The sequence below is a fragment of the Argopecten irradians genome, chromosome 9 (assembly GCF_041381155.1).
Source record: "Argopecten irradians isolate NY chromosome 9, Ai_NY, whole genome shotgun sequence".
In the NCBI taxonomy this organism is placed as follows: Eukaryota; Metazoa; Mollusca; class Bivalvia; order Pectinida; family Pectinidae; genus Argopecten; species Argopecten irradians.
In genome coordinates this window covers 16,158,419-16,179,797 of record NC_091142.1, presented here as the reverse complement: position 1 = coordinate 16,179,797, position 21,379 = coordinate 16,158,419, and the positions used below count along the sequence as shown (strand labels likewise).

Genomic DNA, 21,379 nt, shown 5'->3' with positions numbered 1-21,379 from the left:
GGGCGCGCCGAGCCGTGACGGCCGAGCACACGGCTTACACGGGTAAACTTTACCTTGTGAAACGAGACTTACAGTACGTACAGCCGCCAGCCGATTGTACCTGTAAAATAATTATGTTTACAATTCTCTTTTCCCCTTTAAAAATACATATACCCTAATTATCCTATTCTCCTACATGTATATTTTGTTGTTTTCTTTCCCGCGTCTCGTCATTTGAGCTATGCATTTTGCATCTTTTTTCGGAAGAGTTCCGATATGAGCGGTAACAAATGTACACGGGGATTAACTATGAAAACAAATTTGTGTTTGATTATGTGCAATTACATGTATGTATATTCTTCTCACAAATTTGAATTGTTGACGATATTAAAATAAGATCGTTTTCCATAAAATGAATAAATATTTGTTATTTACAGACGTTTTGAAAGATATTTTGCTGTTGCCTTTAATTGTAAAATGCTGATTAAGTGTTATACATAATGATCTGCTTTTCAGGTTTGCTGAATTGATTTGATATACATTAAACGACCGATATCATATTCTGGTAATTATTTGATGTACTTTGTTGCACGTAATGCCAGTATAGAGGCCAAACTTAACTGGTGAACTAATACGATAAAATTTAATTCATATTGTCAGAAACAATTATACATATATGTTTCTGATTAAATACATGTTTAGTTTTAAGAAGTATTCGTCAATTATTTATAATAAAATTATAAATAGTATACACGTGTCAATTTTCAGTTGTTTTTATTCATGCTAAAGATATATAATTCGTAATATATAAATGCGTATTTTCGAGTGTTCATGGGTCTTTTTGTGATATTTGGGTAGCCATGAAAATGGCTTTTTTTATAAAGGATTGGCTGATTATAAGATCAAGCCCTCATGTGTCTGATGGCCCGGTCAATGCTGTTGGAGAAAGCAACTTCCGCCGACGGTTTCAGGTGTGTACCATCTTTAGCTCGGATTGAGGTTGTCTTCAACAAGTCTCTGTCGTGTTGGCAAATGATGTCAGGGTGTTGTTTCTTCATCATTCTGTTGATAAGTGATGCGGTCTTGTTGAATTTGCGATCGTGTCTCGGAAAAAGCTCGCCGAACATCACCACTTCTACACCCTGGGCGATAAACAGTTGATGGATTTCTTGAAGAAGTCCAATTGTACGGGCCGTTGACTGGTCAGCGATGTCATTTTCGCCTATCTGTACAAAGACGGAGTGATAGATGGAAAAATCTTCGGCTAGTACGATGTCTCTCAGCTGTCGAAGCTTCAAACCACCTCGTCCGAAGGCATGGAATGACCAATTGGGTAGTGGTATTTCTTCTTTTCTCCATCGGGCGATGAGGCGTCTGATAAAGCTGTGACCGAGGATGCAGGTCTTCTTGGTGTCGCTGGACAGGTATCGGTAGGTTGCTTCTTGAAAGGTATTCATGTTGTATGATACTATAAGGATTGTGTGAGGGAGTATTTATAGCCTTGGCCACTGATATTTTTTGTCGGAATGACAAAGACTATAAAATCAAAACAAGATTCCGGCAATTAAGAAGTTTAATTGGTCATTAAAAAGATCACTCTTTCTCACAATTGTTTTTTTTATTTGATATTACATAATTACATGTTTGACTTAAATAAACAATGGTGATATACTGTCTTTGCTAATTAGTCATATGCTCTTCTCTCTCTGTCAGGTGAATTATATTACCTGTACATTTACTTATATGTTGTCGCCATAGATACACCTCTCAGGTGTACTGTGTACCGCACACGTGTCATCCGACTAATTAACTCCACAGATAACGGACGCCGTGGACAAATTTAGCTATATTGCTTGCCCTATTGGCCCCCACGGGTAGGAGCTAGCTAGCGGTACCCTGCGGGGTTACGAAGGGGATGCGTATGCATTTTGGGGAGCTCGAAGTGAGAAAAATGGCCGACGATAGTTGTATACACTTTTTCAATGCGATCATATGTGTATGATTTTTAACACCAGAAACACAGTCATACAGCTACCTAATAATTTAATGAGACCATAGTATATATAGTTTCATATGTAGTGTATGTCTAATTTCTGTGAGCACTTTTTCACACCGCGGTCGCTTATAATAAGATGATAATATGATACTAAGGATTTTTGTCTAAAATACATCCTTGATGATACCAAGGACGTATGTGAGGTGAATAAGTCACGCTGGGTTTTGGGCAAGTACGACGTAGGAGCTTTTGCGTTTGTGTACTGACCGTGACGTTGGGCGACGACTGATTTTCCGTTGATATCCGCCGGCGCAGCCTTTGATGTAGCTTGTGGGTGCGAGGGTTACCGTCTTACTTTCTGAAGCGTCATTTCATGAGTTGTCGTATTTTTTAACAAAAATTTTAAGACATATCTTCTAAATCTTCCGTCCTTAAAGCAAGTACTAAACGTTGTGAAATTTTATTAACTTTACATTGGTGTTTCGTTGGACTCGATTTCCCGGTTCGTCTAGCGTTACGCGTGGTGTTTAGTAGGGTAAAGAGACAGTTCTCACTTATAAATCCTTGATGATACTTTTGACGATGTTGGGATACAAAATGGGGGTGGTTTCAGTACCAAGTATTTATGAATTGGCATATATAATACATTCACTTGACTTTATATATATAATCATTGACACACACGCCATATTGCAAGTCAGCAATTTTAGGAGATTCACGTAACAGTACATCCGGGTACTCGGTAATCTGTACACATTTACATTTTTATTATGATAAAATGGTGCGTTAGTCCGATAACTATTAGGCCTAAATCAAGTTCAAAAAGTGTTAATAAAATACGGAACACGATTACATATATACAAGGATTTATAAGGATTTATAAGCATTTATAATTCCATGATATATTTAAAGGATTTGTGCAGTCAAAAATGATAATTTCAGTTTATGCTGGAAATGGCTTTATTAGACCGTGTAGAAACCTCTCCGTGCCGCGCGCGACCGGAATAACCTGTAAACCGCCGATATCGAGGTCAAATTTTCTGACCGCCCGATTATGCATATTTTCTAGCCCTAAACCGTGTGACGTCACAATAGTCCGTGGCTTATTGCTGTACTTTAACTGATGTGCTATCACTTACATCGACGGTCACAGGAAAAGCCGATCAAAGATTTTTTTTTATGATTACTTTTGAGTGAAGTTAATCGTACAATAACTTTGTCTCGAATATAAATAACTAAAAGAGTGAAATTCGATGTTTCAAATAGTCTAATTTGTGCTCTAATAGCAGGTATCTTCGTGTAATAATGAAAGAAAATCCACACAGAAATAAAAGTTTCCGATTTTTTGTCGAGGAGTTCAGCAACGAATACGCTTTAATTAAATAATATTTTCCTGTAGTCTGTATCTTTGATACAATGTGAATTGCAAAGTTTGTGACTGTAGAATGAAATTTTACGTAACAATTGAAGAAATTCTTGATTAAAGCATCAAGGATATGATGCTTGACATACGTACACACCGATGATTTATCATTACAAACATTGTGTTGTGTGTTGCTAACCGAATAAATCGAGATACATTTATTACAATACCGTAAAACGTTTCAACATGTGGTAGAAAGAATTTACTTTCGATATTATAAAAGATCTAAATATTGAGATATTAAGCAAAACAAACTATTTTTTCAGACCGTGCGGTCGCTTTCAATTTTTAATCGATATACTAGTAGATACACCGACATTATAGATATATAATTAGCCATGCCTTTGGTTTGATGGTTATGTAATACCTTGACCAGGATGTTATTTACCTGTACACAACGCCATTCATCGAACTCACCTGTAATTACCTGGCCGCGGGCAATTTGCTATTCGGTGGACTATATCGGGTATTTGCTATTGTCTTACTGTCAATCAGGTTAGGACATCCGTTAATTGGATTGTGATTTGAATTATGGAAACCCCGTACATCTATGCTCTAGGTTTTTTTATTGTCACCTCCATTTTTAGAATGAAGATGTAAAAGCAAATGGAAATAAAATATACCTGATCATACCTAGGAATACATATTACATACACATATATATATATATGTCGTACGCAGGTAAAACAAAAATGGAAGGTGACTTATTCAGAAACAAAAATGGTTCTAAGAACTAGTTCAACTAAAGGTTTAACCTTAAAAATTATTCCAGTCTAGACTGTAATTACGGAATCGTGGCATATAGCAATCTCCAGTAATTTCTAAGGTATTAGTAAAAATTCTAAGCATGTATTTTCACCGTTTCGAATCTTAATGTACATGTATAGTCATACAAGAAGGGTTACAACATTATCACACTAAATATACTTATTTAAATATCACTTAGTATATTTTTAAAAAGGTACAAGATATTATATCTATTTTTAATGCCTGTATACGAATAATTTCAATTTTCATTTGAACACTGTATGTGGTTACTTTTTGGATTATACGATAAATGTTCATATATCATACTATTAAATCTCGGTATGATATACAAAACGGTCGACAATGAATATACTATTAAGGATTTAGTATAATTTTGAAATAATGAATTTAAATCTACACTTAAACTGTAATATAGGAACATATATCAGAAATACCATTGATGTATTTCTGCTTTTTAGTAAACGTTATGGATAAAGTATAAGTTCGGTACTGTAACTCCAATATCACATAACTGATAACCGTCCACATTTTATTTTTACTCAAAAACGGTGCCGTGTTTGCATCATATCGTTATAGCAGAAGTTTGAATGAAATAAAAACACGGATTCTAGATATATTCATGCTAAATTTTGGGATTTTACTCGTAAAAAGATAGTGTTACATTATACTTTTTTTTTATTACACTGAAATTTACATCATATGCTATCTAAATCTCAGTCCAGACTGATCCGAACATCATTTTGATATCGCTATCAAATTGGACTGATTATCTAATCTAAAGTTAAATATATGCTTGTTTGAATTTTTGAAGTGGTGTAAATGGAATGTTTTGAAACTGAAAATATCTACATCATAAAGCTAGAATAACCATTTACTCGAAAAACTCAAATTGTAGATCTAACGTATACGTATATATGCTGTATACATGTATAGTACTAGGCTTACCTTGCGTCACGGCTCGGCGCGCCCGCTCGATGTAAGCGACGAAATGTGTTAATATAAACGCAGAAACATTGAATATAAACGGAGAAACATTGAATATAAACGCAGAAATAAATAAATACTGGAATCACATGCAACAAAGTACATCAAATATTACCAGAATATGATATCAGTCGTTTTATGTATATCAAATCAATTCAGCAAACCTGAAAAGCAGATCATTATGTATAACACTTAATCAGCATTTTACAATTAAAGGCAACAGCAAAATATCTTTCAAAACGTCTGTAAATAACAAATATTTATTTATTTTATGGAAAACGATCTTATTTTAATATCGTCAACAATTCAAATTTGTGAGAAGAATATACATACATGTAATTGCACATAATCAAACACATAATTTGTTTGTCATAGTTAATCCCCGTGTATATACACATATTTTACACATAACCTAGACAGTTATTCAGTTACCGCTCGTATCGGAACTCTTCCGAAAAAAAGGTGCAAAATGCATAGCTCAAATGACGAGACGCGGGAAAGAAAACAACAAAAGATAGGAGAATAGGATAATGAGGATATATGTATTTTTAAAGGGGAAAAGAGAATTGTAAACATAATTATTTTACAGGTACAATCGGCTGGCGGCTGTACGTACTGTAAGTCTCGTTTCACAAGGTAAAGTTTACCTGTGTAAGCCGTGTGCTCGGCCGTCACGGCTCGGCGCGCCCGCTCGATGTAAGCGACGAAATGTGTTAATATTAGCGCAGAAACATTGAATATAAACGCAGAAACACTGAATATAAACGCAGAAACTCTTAATTCTATCGCCGAATCTGTTAATTTCACCGTCGCATCGGAAAAGTTTGGCGATTCCCAACCTCCGACAATGTAGCAATAAATAGCCGTGCACGTAACGAAGTTGGGTAATTGTGACTGATACCCTCTGTTATTCGGCCGTCAGCCGTCACGACCCACGGCGGACAGAAAAATACTTAATTTTACGGCAGAAATACTTAATTTTATTAATCGAATTGGAATTCTGAGGAAAAGTCTTAATATAAAGGGTTAATACTGAATAAAAAAGCACATATGCTAATCCTGCCGAAACTTGTTAAAAATTAAGTATTCTGCCGTTATTCTAACAAGTTTCGGCAAGATTAACACATTTTGGGTTACTAGTGTAGCGATTTATAGGATTTACCTCTATTTCCCCTATTGGGCCCCATCCCTCTTGCCCCCAGAGGATCAGAGCCAAAATATATACAATTTTCTGTTCCCCTTCCCCCAAGGATGTTTCTGGTCAAATTTGGTTACAATCCATGCAGAACTCTAGGATAAGTAGCGATTTATAAGATTACCTCTATTTCCCCTATTGGGCCCCGCCCCTCCTGCCCCCGGGGGAGTCAGAGCCAAAATTTATACAAGTTCTGTTCCCCTTCCCCCAAGGATGTTTGTGGCCAAATTTGGTTACAATCCATGCAGAACTCTAGGACAAGTAGCGATTTATAGGATTTACCTCTATTTCCCCTATTGGGCCCCGCCCCTCCTGCCCCCAGGGGGTCAGAGCCAAAATTTATACCAGTTCTGTTCCCCTTCCCCCAAGGATGTTTGTGGCCAAATTTGGTTACAATCCATGCAGAACTCTAGGACAAGTTGCGATTTATAGGATTTACCTCTATTTCCCCTATTGGGGCCCCGCCCCTCCTGCCCCCAGGGGGTCAGAGCAAAAATTTATATACAAGTTCTGTTCCCCTTCCCCCAAGGATGTTTGTGGCCAAATTTGGTTAAAATCCCTGCAGAACTCTAGGTCAAGTAGCGATTCATAGGATTTACCTCTATTTCCCCTATTGGGCCCCGCCCCTCCTGCCCCCAGGGGGTCAGAACCAAAATTTATACAAGTTCTGTTCCCCTTCCCCTAAGGATGTTTGTGGCCATATTTGGTTACAATCCATGCAGAACTGTAGGACAAGTAGCGATTCATAGGATTTACCTCTATTTCCCCTATTGGGCCCCGCCCCTCTTGCCCCCAGGGGGTCAGAGCCTAAATTTACACAAGTTCTGTTCCCCTTCCGCCAAGGATGTTTGTGGCCAAATATGGTTACAATCCATGCAGAACTCAAGGACAAGTAGCGATTTATAGGATTTACCTCTATTTCCCCTATTGGGCCCCGCCCCTCCTGCCCCCGGGGGGTCAGAGCCAAAATTTATACAAGTTCTGTTCCCCTTCCCCCAAGGATGTTTGAGGCCAAATGTGGTTACAATTCATGCAGAACTCTAGGACAAGTAGCGTTTTATAGGATTTACCTTTATTTTCCCTATTGGGCCCCGCCCCTCCTGCCCCCCCCCGGGGAGTCAGAGCCAAAATTTATACAAGTTCTGTTCCCCTTCCCCCAAGGATGTTTGTGGCAAAATTTGGTTACAATCTATGCAGAACTCTATGACTAGTAGCGATTTAAAGGAAATGTTGACGGACGGACGGACGGACGGATGACGGACGCTGCGCCACGACATAAGCTCACCGGCCCTTCGGGCCAGGTGAGCTAAAAACGAAAATAAAGCAGTTCACCAGCTGATCACAGAATGCAACAATTCACATAAAAAGAAAAATGTAAAGGCCAACTACCTTTCCGAAACAAAAATTAAAAGTTTCTTTAAAGCAAAAATAGCATAAGAAAGTGTATATCGAGGGTCAAAATGAGGTACAGTAACAACATCAAAGAAATACAAGATTCCCTGCCTAATCTATATTACATGTACAATGAAGATTTTATTTCGCTGTTTTGCCGTCTGGCGCAGTGATAGGCAACTAACGTGCGGTAATTAGGACGACGGCGGAAAATAAATATTTTATGTATTCTAGTTAAATTGTTCAAAAGGTGAGGATAAGTATTGTATTAACGGTAAGTTATAACTCTTGTGACTCTACAAAATTATCAATCTCGTTTAAATTCTCATTTAAAAAAATAAAATCCGTTTCGGAAAGATAGATGGCCTTTAATAATCCTCCATTCTGATTGTGTGTACAGTAACAATATATTACAGGGTATACCAACTGTAGTAAAGCGTACAAATGTTGGCAACATTGAATAAAAATATATCTCTCAGCATTAAAAAAAGAAGTGATGTCACCAGGTACACAGACAAACCTGCAGGAAAATATATCACCGTAATACAAAAACATAAATTTACTTTGAAAACTTCATGTAAACCTTTTTTCTGCTAAAAATCTTGCTGAAGATTATTAACCTTACTAAATAGCATTAAAATACTAAACTTATGAGTGTACATCAAATTCATTTTTATTTTTAAAATTGTAATGTACTGTACAGATTAATACTGTACAACACGAATTATTTCTGGGTAGTTTGTTTCCTGGTTTACAGTTTTCAAATCATTTCATAGACACAAATACTCGTGGTTAGCCGATGGAACAACGATAATAACGATGTACATAATATTCGTTGTCTTGATATAACCATGGTTCTGTTGCAACCACGACACCAACGGAAATCTACGACAACAACGTTGCGAAAATTCAGCAAATGTCGCCATTTTGTTATACATTTAACGTTTACTGACATCGAGTCATAAGGCATCCACTGAAAATCACACCATTTTTCCATATTACATTAGTACTAGTTATATTAACTATACAAAAACAAGAAATTCACTGGATCATGTTTGATAAGTATAGGTGCCCAATTGAAGCTAAATGTGAAATAATTTTAAGTCTCCAAATTCATAAATCGACCTTTAAAAATATATGTACACACGTAAGAGCATAAGACACTTGCTAATGTTATATAAACCAATGTCCAGTTCCTACATAAGTCGGAAAAGGTTTCATTACTAGTGAATGTTGTATGTCTTACTATAGAATTTCAACAATACAAAATAAATCTGTAACAAAAATAAACAAGTCTCATAGTATATACATGTAGTATAGCAATATTGATGCCCAGGTAATCCAATGTTGGTGTATGTAATATGTATTATGAGATAATTAATATGAAATGATAAATGCAGAAAAACACACGCACTTTCCCCCTTTGATCAGGGCTTAAGACTGTTGTTAGGAAAATGAAATATCAAGTAATCTGGAATGGTATTAAGCATTTAGTTATGACTGTACTTTTTGATAACTCTTTTCATGTTTTACATAGAAGCTTGATAAGTGTGTTTCATTCTAAATGTGATAATCGAAGCAGTATCAAGGATGTACATGTACATGTAGTCCTCATCTACGATCCTTGCATATAAAGCAAACCTCACTATCACAAACTCTCACACAAGTAGGCTAAACCGAATCTGATTAAAAATTCAGATCCTTATCAATCCCATTAAAGGGGTCACATTCTGGTGACCTTTAGAAATGGTCCATCAAAGTGTTGCTTCCAGAATCCAAGAAGTGAATTCCAGGGGACGAAATAGTACGAAAGATCTGTCAGAATTATGTTCGTATATTGAAGCTTGTTACCGCTACTTCTCTGAAAGTACTGAAGAGATTTGTCTCAAATTTCATGGACAGGTTCAATTCCCTATTACATGTATGTAGTCATCTCTCCCAAAAAGCACCGCAAAGCTTAATGTATTATGTAGATGTATGGTGGGGCGAAATGAGGTTTTCAATTGATGTACATGTAGCTAGGTGTAGAAAATTCATGTAATATAAAGGTGACCACAACGTGAGGACTACATACACAATGTATATTGATATTGGTATTTGTTTTTTGAATACTCTAATGTAGCCTAAATTTTCTTAAATACAAACCCGTTAAACTGTCCATATTTAATATTTGTACCGTTTAGTCCTTTTTCGTTTGGGATGAACGTGATGGTCATACCCTCGTGCTGTTTTTGGATCACCCCTCCATCTCCATAGTAACTAACAGGGCCTTCCATCACCATTAAAACAGTAAAGCAGGTTTCTCTCTCCATTTGTAATGGCGGTTCAATCTCGATCGGATATGTCTTGGTGAAGCCATCTGTTTCAAGTTCAATGTTTTTCTCATACACTGGGTGTTCACCATCTTTCAAAATCTTAATCTTGATTCTATAGGAGGCGTTATATTGGCAGCTCCCATACACCAGCACTGCATGCATCATGACATTTTTCGATAACATGAAAGAAATGGCGTCAGCATTTCCGCGGTGATAACCTTTCCCACTCTTCACCCCAGAAAAATCTTTGAAAGACAACCCTCCTATCCCTTGGTGGGTCTGGATGGTCTGCTTTGCTTGTGGTTAAGAATTTAAAATGCTCCACTAGTTCTGATTCTGTCAAAATACCCATGTGAGAGACTTTTTCTGAGAAATAGGATAATTCCATTCTTGCAAATCGAATATATGGCAACACATTACCAATGAAATCCCGAATGGAAGTAGTTGGTAGCAATGCAGTTCTGCATCTGTGCCTACCCCACTTCACCACAGCTTCAAATATGTCTTTTTCCTCCATATTGACACGGTCGTGTTTCACGACTTCGATCAAGGTAGGCAAATTTAAATCTAGGAATCCTTTTGTCCCAAACACGGCAGAACTATGGAGGATGATATACTGAAGGCAGAGTTGTTTGATTTCCTCCTGCATCCACGTACAAGCGTGCATCAGCACCCAGCATACTTTGCTAGTCGATATCGCGGTCTTAATTCGCTGGGTACACTTTTCAGCAAGGCCTTTCAAGTTGTATTTCTGAGCTGCATACAGGACAGGAAAACTGTCGGAAATATCTACTCTGTCATCATCACAGTAAATATACCTGTAAAGAAGGAAAATCATAGTGAATACAACTAAGTATCCATAATTGGAACTAAATATTAGACTTCAACTTAGGAGACAATCAATTCTAAGCATCAGTTGAAAATGTCGTTTATACCAGAAATTAACTGGGCAGCATGATATGTCCACTCTGGTCAGTTTGTGCCACGCTTACATTAGCTTACACTGCATCCCCTTTAAACATCCAATCCACACCAGTCAATCGCAAGTACTTTTAGGATTTTTCTCGCACCTCGGACAGGGAAATCTCACATGATACCCAGTGCTAGATTTTTCTATCTCGTCCGATCTGTCTGGTACCTTTACGCGATTTTTGGCGCAATTTTACGCCATTCATGAAACAGTCCACACATATGACGTTATACTCTCGAATCGATGACGTTACCCGCTTCAGACATTCAGCATTTACCATGCATTGTTTGGTTGTTGTTTTTAATTAATAAAACAGTATGTACCGATTGATCAGTGTTTTTCTTTGATATAACCGAACTAGAGTTTTACGCAGGGATGACTAAATTCGAAGCGCAGATGAAATGGTCAATCGGCTATGAACCAAGAGGCCAAGGCGGGATACTTTAACTCTGAACGCGTTTATAGATGGTTTTATTATATCTTAGAGGCGCGAGAAAAAAATCTATTACCTGTAAGTGATCGAGATCGGGTTATCTCAGTCTCGGGCTAAGATTTTGTAACATATCAGCCTCGGCTAACGCCTCGGTTGGGATTAGGTTAGAATATTTTAACCCTCGACTGAGATAACCCGATCTCGATCACTTACAGGTAACATTATTAGTTTAGAACTACATGCATGGTCCTGTCTGAGGCCTTACAAAGTTCTGTAAACAATAAATAATAATTAACTCCTAAATGGCTATTTGATGCATTGGTGGACTTTAATGTCAGTTATTCCAAATAATTTGAAAACCTTAATCAATTAATAGTTGTTGTCTAAAACCAACTGATAATCACTTTAAATAATCACATCAGAATTCCTCTTTATTATTTCTGCTTTACATAGATCATTATGGTCAATTGTCAGTATAACGTGCTTCTTGTGAACATGCAATTAGCTATGTCTTCTATGGTAAGAAATGTATTGTATGAGTTTTGTGGAAAGTACGCTGAAGAGATTGGATCCGAAGGTACAACAATAAAAGAAGCATAAAAATAATTAGTATTATAGCCCCAAACCCGCAACAAAGTTAGGATGGGTTATAAACTGCAGTCAACTTGTTTGACTAGGAGACACTAGGATCCTTGAAACGAAATTTACAGATAAACTCACAACATATAAAAGAACATGCTCACAAATTCATAACCAGAACCAAACTGGAGTACCTCTTCTCCGTATGGGACCCTCACCAGGCAAATCAAATCATGCAAATCGGAAAAAAATACAACGCAGAGCAGCACGCTACACAACAAGCAGATACCAATACACAAGTTCAGTACAAGACATGATGGAAAACCTCAACTGGACCACTACAAACACGCAGAACAAGAACACGTTTAATATTATTTTACAAAATCACACACCATCATGTGGCAATAGACTATAGTCAAATTCTTTATCTGACAGACTACAGGACCAGACAATCACACCCATTCACATATAGACATATAGTGGCACCAAGGACATATTCAAATGTTCATTTTTCCACACACAATTAAACAATAGAACATCTACCCGTGGCTACAGTACAAAGCACTACACGAGAGGTCTTCAAGTAACATATCCTAAAAACAGAACTTGAAGACCCCACTCCCTAAAATTCTATCATATTTTTATCTTATAACTATACACTAAAAAAAGAAAGAAAAAGAAATAACCTGCCCCTTCACAATCACTGTAAATAACTTCAATCTTTTTTTTTCACAATCACATCCCTGCCAGTCCACACAATGTAATCATCGACATCGATGGAATTGTGTCTACTATAAGAAGACTGTTCTTCCGTCTGTTCGTCTATAGTAAAATGTTTGGAAGCAATGTTTTTGTTTTCCTCTAATTTATTGTTGAGAAAGTCACCATGAAGTTCGCTACACAGATTTTTGAAGACAAATGTCCTCAACTACTGGATCAATTTCAACTTGGATTTTGATAATTGAAGTTTGTTGGCAGCAACATTTGGTACCATGTAATTGTCATGGAAACCACATTAAGAATATTTGTAATAGATTGCTGAGATTGGCTTGAATCACAAATCATTGATCACAAATCGATCATCTGCTTTAATATGAGTATATTATTTACTTGGTAGTGTATACATGTACTTAATCATACAACCATTAGATTAGAAATGTCAATATAACCAATCTAAATAGTCCTACATTCCAAGGATTTATTATATTTTATTTATTATATGGGATGTGAGCAATAGTTTTATATATTTTGCTTTGTAGCTATGTAGTCAAATCAGCTCACCTACTGAATTGAATTACAATATATAGTTATGGTTTAACTTGAATAGATTTTTTTATGTTATGGAGATATACATGTAACACCAAAAATCTGAGTGTACTCTAAATAAACCGCTTTTATGATGAGTTCAATATTCAATATTCATTTTGGGACTCTTTAGTCTATGAAATCATTACAACGTCATCTCAGCCAATCAGAAGCAACGTTACAAACGGCGACGCCATTTTTTCCTTTATGGACTGATAAAGTATCATATTCCGACCTATCAGACTCATTGTTATACTTCCGTCATTTCACTCAGAAATTTAATCACGGGGAAATAACTCTAATAGATCAGAATGATTTATCACTACTATCAAGTCTACCCTACTATATATTGTCACAGTAAATAAATCTAATAAGGGCGCAGCCCTTCCTGCCCGAAGTGCAAGAAGTGCGAAGAACTTCTAAGGTAACAGATACACAAAAATTAAAGAAAAAAAACACAATCTTCAAAATTCAATCCTACACACTGACAGCTTCAGTTTGTGGCCTCCATTTTTTCATACATATGGGGAGGTTGTGCATTGCTCCGGTACTGCTCTCCACAGTAAATAGATATTTAACTAATGCAAATGTATAACAGGAGTAATTAAACATTTTTCATTATTTTGAAATAATAATAACACTTTGAAAATTAAAAGCTATAGAATGCAGTCAAAATATCCACCAAGGCAAAGATGTGCACATTCAGTCATATTATATGGAAGTATCATGGTATATAATATTATTTAAAAGGTTTTTATTACTTATAAGAGGGAAATGATACATAAGTTACCCTCACACAGGAGGGGGTCCATTCAACTAGCAACTTTCATACTTTCATATTTCAATTTAAAAGGCACGTTGTAAATTGCAAGGTACAAGCAGAAGAAAAATAACTAAATACAAGAAAACTTGAAACTTCATAAATCTGCATTTGTAATCCCAGACCTATTTTTAAATTGAGGCATTTTAAGCTGTAAAGTTTCAGATGGTCTGAGATAAAATTCAGTGTAAACAAATGTTAACTTTTGGAGTATTATGGAACTGACTATCATTCAAAAAGGTTTGTATAAATATAAAATGTCCTTAAAGTGAATAGTCCGGCAAAGAATACCAGTCTAAATGCGTTCATTGGCCTTCCAAAAGTTCTCATATATTAATACGACGGTCAAGTTCTGCTTACGTTTCCCAGTTCTGACCATTAAAAGAAAGAAAAGTTGAAAGCATTGAAAGCGAGGCTGCGTGGAAATGTAACCACGGACATAGTCAGGCCGGGAGGACGTTTTAGGATTCCTATACTTTAAATTAATTTCTTCGTACGCTGATAGATTCTGACGAGAGATTTTATTTTTCTATTTCATAAGAAATTATACTGGATACATTCACACCATTTTTACCGACTTTAGCCATCCTTGCCCCGTCTGACTGTTCACTTTAATTTAATTGGCTTTTCTTGACTGCTTGAACCCAGTTGTTTTAAGAACCATATGAATACTGGTATGTTTGTTTGTACAGTACAGTTGTGTAGAATATTAATATGACAAATACATGGACACACAATTTTACCTCTCAACCACAGTTAGATTCCAGACAATGTATATATCGGCTGACGAGAGTGCCTCACCTAACCTATTGCTTTCCACTTCCTGTAGTGAGAGGTAATTATATATAATTTATAAAACAAAATCATCATTTCTTACTCCTTTAATTACATTTCTTTGGGTGAATATTAGAGTATAGAGAGATAAGAGAGAGAGAAAAAAAGAAGGTGAGATTGAGGGGTAAGTCTAGGAGGAGTAGGAAGGAGGAAAGAGGATGGTACTATCAATATTAATATATAATTTAATGATATATGAATAAAACTTCTGCTTATTCATAAAAGATGGATCAGCAACAGTGTGGTAGCATTGGAGAGTGGTTTTAGGAAAGACGAATATCTACTATAGTTTAGAAAATTTTCCCCATGTTTCCCATTCTTTTTCAATTTTTTCCTTTTCCAAATCACCTTTACCATTTGCAATATATTTTTGCAAATCGTAAAAATTGTTTCAAAACACAAATCAGCCCATTTATGGTAAGTGACTTGTGAAAACACCGCATCTTATAGATATAATCTTTTATAATGAGGAGAATTTCATTTTCAGCTTTACACCTGAATATTGTTGAATTTCCAAATGCCTTTACCTGTTTTAAACTCTGTTAGTTGAAGTGAAATGGAGGGGAATGAATGGTCTGATCTGTATCCTGCCTCTATACTTGATGGAACTATTATAGTAAATTTTCTGACACAAGGAAACCAGAGTCCCAGAAAGCCTGTATCGCTCATCTGGTCTGTAATGACAAGTAATGTTCTGAATACAGGTTCATTGTTTCTTTTCTGAAGGAATTTGAATATTTATCACTAATTCCCCTATTGGGCCTCACCCCTCCTACTCCCAGGGGGTCAGAGCCAAGATCTAGACAAGTTCTGTTCCCCTTCCCCCAAGGATATTTGTGGCCAAATTTGGTCACAATCCATGCAGAAAATCTAGGACAAGTAGCGATTTATAGGATTTTTTACATCTATTTCCCCTATTGGGCCCCGCCCCTCCTGCCCCCGTAGGATCAGAGCCAAAATTGATACAAGTTCTGTTCCCCCCTTCCCCAAGGATGTTTTTGGCCAAATTTGGTTACAATCCATGTAGAACTCAAGGATAAGTAGCGATTTATAGGATTTACCTCTAATTCCCCTATTGGGCCCCGCCCCTCTTGCCCCGGGGAGGGGGGGGGGGTGTCAAATTTATACAAGTTCTGTTCCCCTTCCTCCAAGGATGTTTGTGGCCAAATATGGTTACAATCCATGTAGAACTCAAGGATAAGTAGCGATTTATAGGATTTATCCTCTAATTCCCCTATTATGTCCCGCCCCTCTTGCCCCGGGGAGGGGGGGTGGTGTCATATTTATACAAGTTCTGTTCCCCCTTCCCCCAGGATGTTTGTGGCCAAATTTGGTTACAATCCACCATGCTGAAACTCTAGGACAAGAAGCGATTTATAGGACTAAATCACAGGATACACACACATGCACGTACATACACATTATATTTGAGATTTCCAACAGTCATTCATAAAAAAACTCTATGAGTTAGTGAAGTACTGATAGAAAGTTTTCTCTTTTTCCGTTCACTCATATGGCATATACAATGTAGTTTCCCATCAATGCTAAAAGAGTTTTTAACACAGGGGTACAGTGTATATAATAATTATTGAATCAAGTAGAGATGCGAAAAGAAAGACATGAAAGTTTTAATGAAAGAATGGAAATTAGGCTTTAAATAAAATACTGATTGTTAGCTTACACTCAACTGACCCAGTTGAAAACCCCTGACTTTAAATTATTTAACAGAATTTTTATTCTTTGTTTTTCATTTATTGGCATATTTTTAAATTTCATAAACAATTCTAGATCTCCAATTTCATTGATGTCAGATTCTCATGTTTTGCTAGTATTTCATTGGTACAATAATCCTGATCTTTATACTTTGGTTTTATTAGCTTATATTATGTCCTATTATCAGCCAGGGTCATGGAAGGTTTATTTGATGGAGGAAAGCAGGAGTACTCAGAGAAAAAATACTGATCCCCAACATCCAAGAGGTAGAGGGCTTCTGGTAATGCGCTGCCCCACTGTCTTAGTACTTGTCCTTGACATTAATTGATTGACAAAATAATAGGCTGTCACATGTTCATGCTTTATATCATTTATTAAATACTAAATGTCAAATATAGGTTTACCTATATATACAAAAAAATATATAATAAATTCTAAAAGCTTCAAATTTGTATCTCACATATAAAACATTGAAAATTTATTATTATAGTTATGTATGCTGTAGCCAGTTATTTTCACAGGTTAAATGTTTACTAATATTTACTTCAAACTGTTAAATTTGAATTTTTTCAAAATTTTTAATTTCGTAATTTATGTCAGTGATACAAGTAGATATACTATGTCCTATTGTTTTATGGATCTAATTTACTATTAATTAGGAGATCTCCTCAAATTTCAAAAATGTCCTCACGAAAATAAAATGCTTATATGTGGTAACAACAAAACAACTGACTTAAAATACTTACAACAACATCAACTTAAACGACAATGGATCAATGTCAGGGATGGTTATCACACTGCCCAGCTCAGCCATAGTTCCCTCGAACATAGCAAAGAAAACATTACTTCTAGTCATTAATATTGTTTTATGAGCTCCAATGCGTCTTCGGTTTTCTGCCTGACCAAGGATAAAGTGAACATCACAGGCAACTTCCTGTTCGAGGATGTAGCGGTTACACTGGACCAGAGTTTTACCCTCCCTCCAGTCCTCAGGCACAGCCCCTCCAGCGGCCATCCTTGGTGAGGGTCTTGTAATAGAAAAAACAAACAATATTTAATTAAAGCATTGATGGTACATGTACATGTTATCTTTATATTATATGAATAATATCTATACAACAGAAGAATATGAAGGTAATTAACACCTGATGTAAATAAAATAGAAGAGGCCTATTCAGGTTTTAATGTATGCCAGTGGTATGTGATTATAGAAATAATCTAAATGAGTGTTCATTTCATATGACATTTTATGAAACGAGAAGTTTCGGGATGAGTTTGATAAAATGTCATACATGTATGAAATAAACACAAATTAAAGATACTTTTTATCACAATTAACTACAAAAGCCTACATAACAAAGAATTTCACATCAAAAAGTATCCAAACAAGAGGCCCATAGGCCTTAACGGTCATCTGACTATTGGCACAATACAACGTAGTCATTAAAAGATTTGGCATTTTGGTTCTTGAGAAGAAATCGTTTAAAGATTTTTGCCAATTTGACCTCTAGATCTGTGTTTGTTTGTTTGATTAATTAACGTCCTATTAACAGCTATGGTCATGTAAGGACGGCCTCGAGCTCCCATGTATGCGGTGTAACCTTAAATGAAAATCAAGGTCATTCATTTGAACAAACTTGGTAGCCCTTCATTCCAGCATGTCACAGGCCCAATATCAGGTCTCTAGGCCTCCTAGTTATTCTCAAGAAGTCGTTGAAAGATTTTAGCCTATTTGACTCCTGTGACCTTGAATGAAGGTCAAGGTCATTCATTTGAACAAACTTGGTAGCCCTTCATCCCAGCATGCTGCAAGTCCAATATGAGTATCCTGCGCCTTTTGGTTCTTGAGAAGAAGTCATTTAAAGATTTAAGCCTACATTTATTTGACCCCTGTGACCTTGAATGAAGATCAAGGTCATTCATTTGAACAAACTTGATAGCCCTTCATCCAAGCATATCACAGGCCCAATATCAGGTCTCTAGGCCTCTTAGATATTCACAAGAAGTTGTTTAAAGGATTTTTAGCCTATTTGACTCCTGTGACCTTGAATGAAAGTCAAGGTTATTCATTTGAACAAACTTACTAGCCCTTCATCCCAGCATGCTGCAAGTCCAATATGAGTATCTTGCGCCTTTCGATTCTTGAGAGGAAGTCGTTTAAAGATTTTAGCCTATTTGACCCCTGTGAACTTCAATGAAGATCAAGGTCATTTATTTGAACAAACTTGGTAGCTCTTCATCCCAGCATACTACATGCCCAATATCAGTACCCTGGGCCTTCTGGTTCTTGAGAAGAAGTTGTTTAAAGAGTTTAGCCTTTTTGACCCCTGTGACCTTGAATGAAGATCAAGGTCATTCATTTGAACAAACTTGAAAGCCCTTCATCCTAGCATGTTACGGGTCCAATATCAGGTCTCTAGGCCTTAGTTATTCACAAGAAGTTGTTTAAAGGATTTTTAGCCTATTTGACCCATGTGACCTTAAAATGAAGGTCAAGTCATTCCCTTGAACAAACTTACTAGCCCTTCATCCCAGCATGCTACAGGCCAAAAGTATAAAGTACTCTCAGTACCCTGGGCCTTCTGGGTCTTGAGAAGAAGTCGTTCAAAGATTTAAGCCTTTTTGACCACTGTGACCTTGAATGAAGGTCAAGGTCATTCATTTGAAAAAAAACTTGGTAGCCCTTCATCTCAGCATGATACAGGTCAGTACTCTGGGCCTTTCGGTTATTGAGAAGAAGTCCTTTGAATGAAAAGTTTACGCACGGCGCACAACGGACGGACGGTGCATGATGACAATAGGTCGGGTCAGATGACCTAAAAGTCCAGGGGAGGCCATCACTTTTTCCTGGCATCATTTTTATTATTTCTAAATGACGTTACAATGAATTTTTAATCAATGAAAGTAGATCCAAGTCATGATACACTAGTGACATATATGCAAAAATATTACACTGGCAAAATAACTTGATATCAGGTGGATTATGTGGCAAATATGAACATTTCCAAAATTAGGTGTAGTATATCCTAGAAAACAAATTAATATACTATTTCTCATTATAGCTCTTGTTTGTAACAGTGCAGGTTAATTTACCCTCAGATGTAATATTTCCCTTGTGCAAGTCTTCGGGAAATATCAACCTTCAGATAAATAAACCTTCATATCACACTGCCACCAGGAGGGCTATGAATGTATTATATGAATTTCTGAACTCAGTTGTCAATTTTCACTGTTTAATGACATTCTTGTTTAAATACAGGTCAGATATCGACTAAATGTGTTATTTCTCAATATCATATCTTGAAAAGGTGGCCTTAGAGGTCTCCAGCTCATATCGAAGATGCCCAGTTTTATATTTAGATGACTTTTTTTATGACCTGGTGGCAATGTAATATGAAGGTTTATTTACCCGAAGGTGTACAAGCCTTCAAGAAATATTGCATATGAAGATAAATAAATCTTCATATCACAAAAAAAAAAAAACACAATTTGCTTCTCTAGGGCTATATTACTTAAATTTGTGATGAGTGAAAATTGTTGTTTTACGCTTTTTGTTCATCATCGTTATACAATACATTGCCTTGATTGAGCTCCTTGAAATTCTCAAAATACAGTATTTTCTTTCTTAAAATGATTGTTTGTGATTCATAACCATTACAACATTTATTATCCTATATCAATACAGAAACCAATGATAGTTGTGACAGATAACAGTATTTGAATGCTTGCAACATAACCTCGTCATTTTGACTCATTGCACCACATAGAATTTTCAAAATACAGCATTTTCTTCCTTAAAATGATTGTTCATATACTTCATCACAGCACTTATAATCTGATAAAATGTAGAAGTCATTGTCAGTTGTGACAGATAATTATAAACATTAACACCAAAATCTAAACCTGGTCATTTCCAAAACTGACACTGACGCCACTGTGATACCATGAGTCCCCTCTCTTCAATAGGTGAGCTAAAAAGCATGTCACAGTGACCTACTGACCTCATTTTCAAAATTCATGGTTGACTTGCATTACTTACATGTATCTTCATGTAGATCTATGTTGGGAATATATGTAGGTCAGAGAAATCACATTTAATTTAACTCAAAAACTTATTCACTATATATATTCGATCCCATAGGCCTAGTAGTTAACTGTAAAGGAGACATGCTTCAGAAAATTTGACAGCTACATACAGTCAGTATATACACAAGGGATTTTTTTTACTTTGTATTCTTAGTAATTTTACATTTATATAAAAAGTTCTCTACAGAAATCAATTGTAAAAATAACAAGAGGCCCATAGGCCTGAACAGTCACTTGAGTTCGGATACAGAATGCAACAAAGACATATAAACACTATATATTGGCCCATTTAAGGCCCTTGAAGTCAGTCAGTGATTTTATAAATTTTACTTTTTAATCTATTATTTGGTTCCATCAAATCTGTGAATTCAGAAGATTTTTGAAATTTTAGCCATTTTGACCTATTTTGGCCCTGCCCCTCTGGCTCCTAAAGGTCAGCTAGGACCAATATTGATAAGATGTTAAAATGCTATCTCAGGGTAATAATGCTAACCCAGTTTGACTAATTTCCTATGAAAACTAAGCAAATAAAGTTCATAAATGTGTTTTTCCTATATAAATCATAGTAAACTTAACGCCCTCTCCGG

At 36.2% G+C, this 21,379-nt stretch overlaps 1 pseudogene; it reads right to left on the bottom strand.

Moving 5' to 3' along the window:
• Window positions 1–6,855: 6,855 nt before the first annotated feature.
• On the bottom strand, window positions 6,856–17,870 carry LOC138331615 (BTB/POZ domain-containing protein 6-like; annotated as a pseudogene).
• Window positions 17,871–21,379: the final 3,509 nt, after the last annotated feature.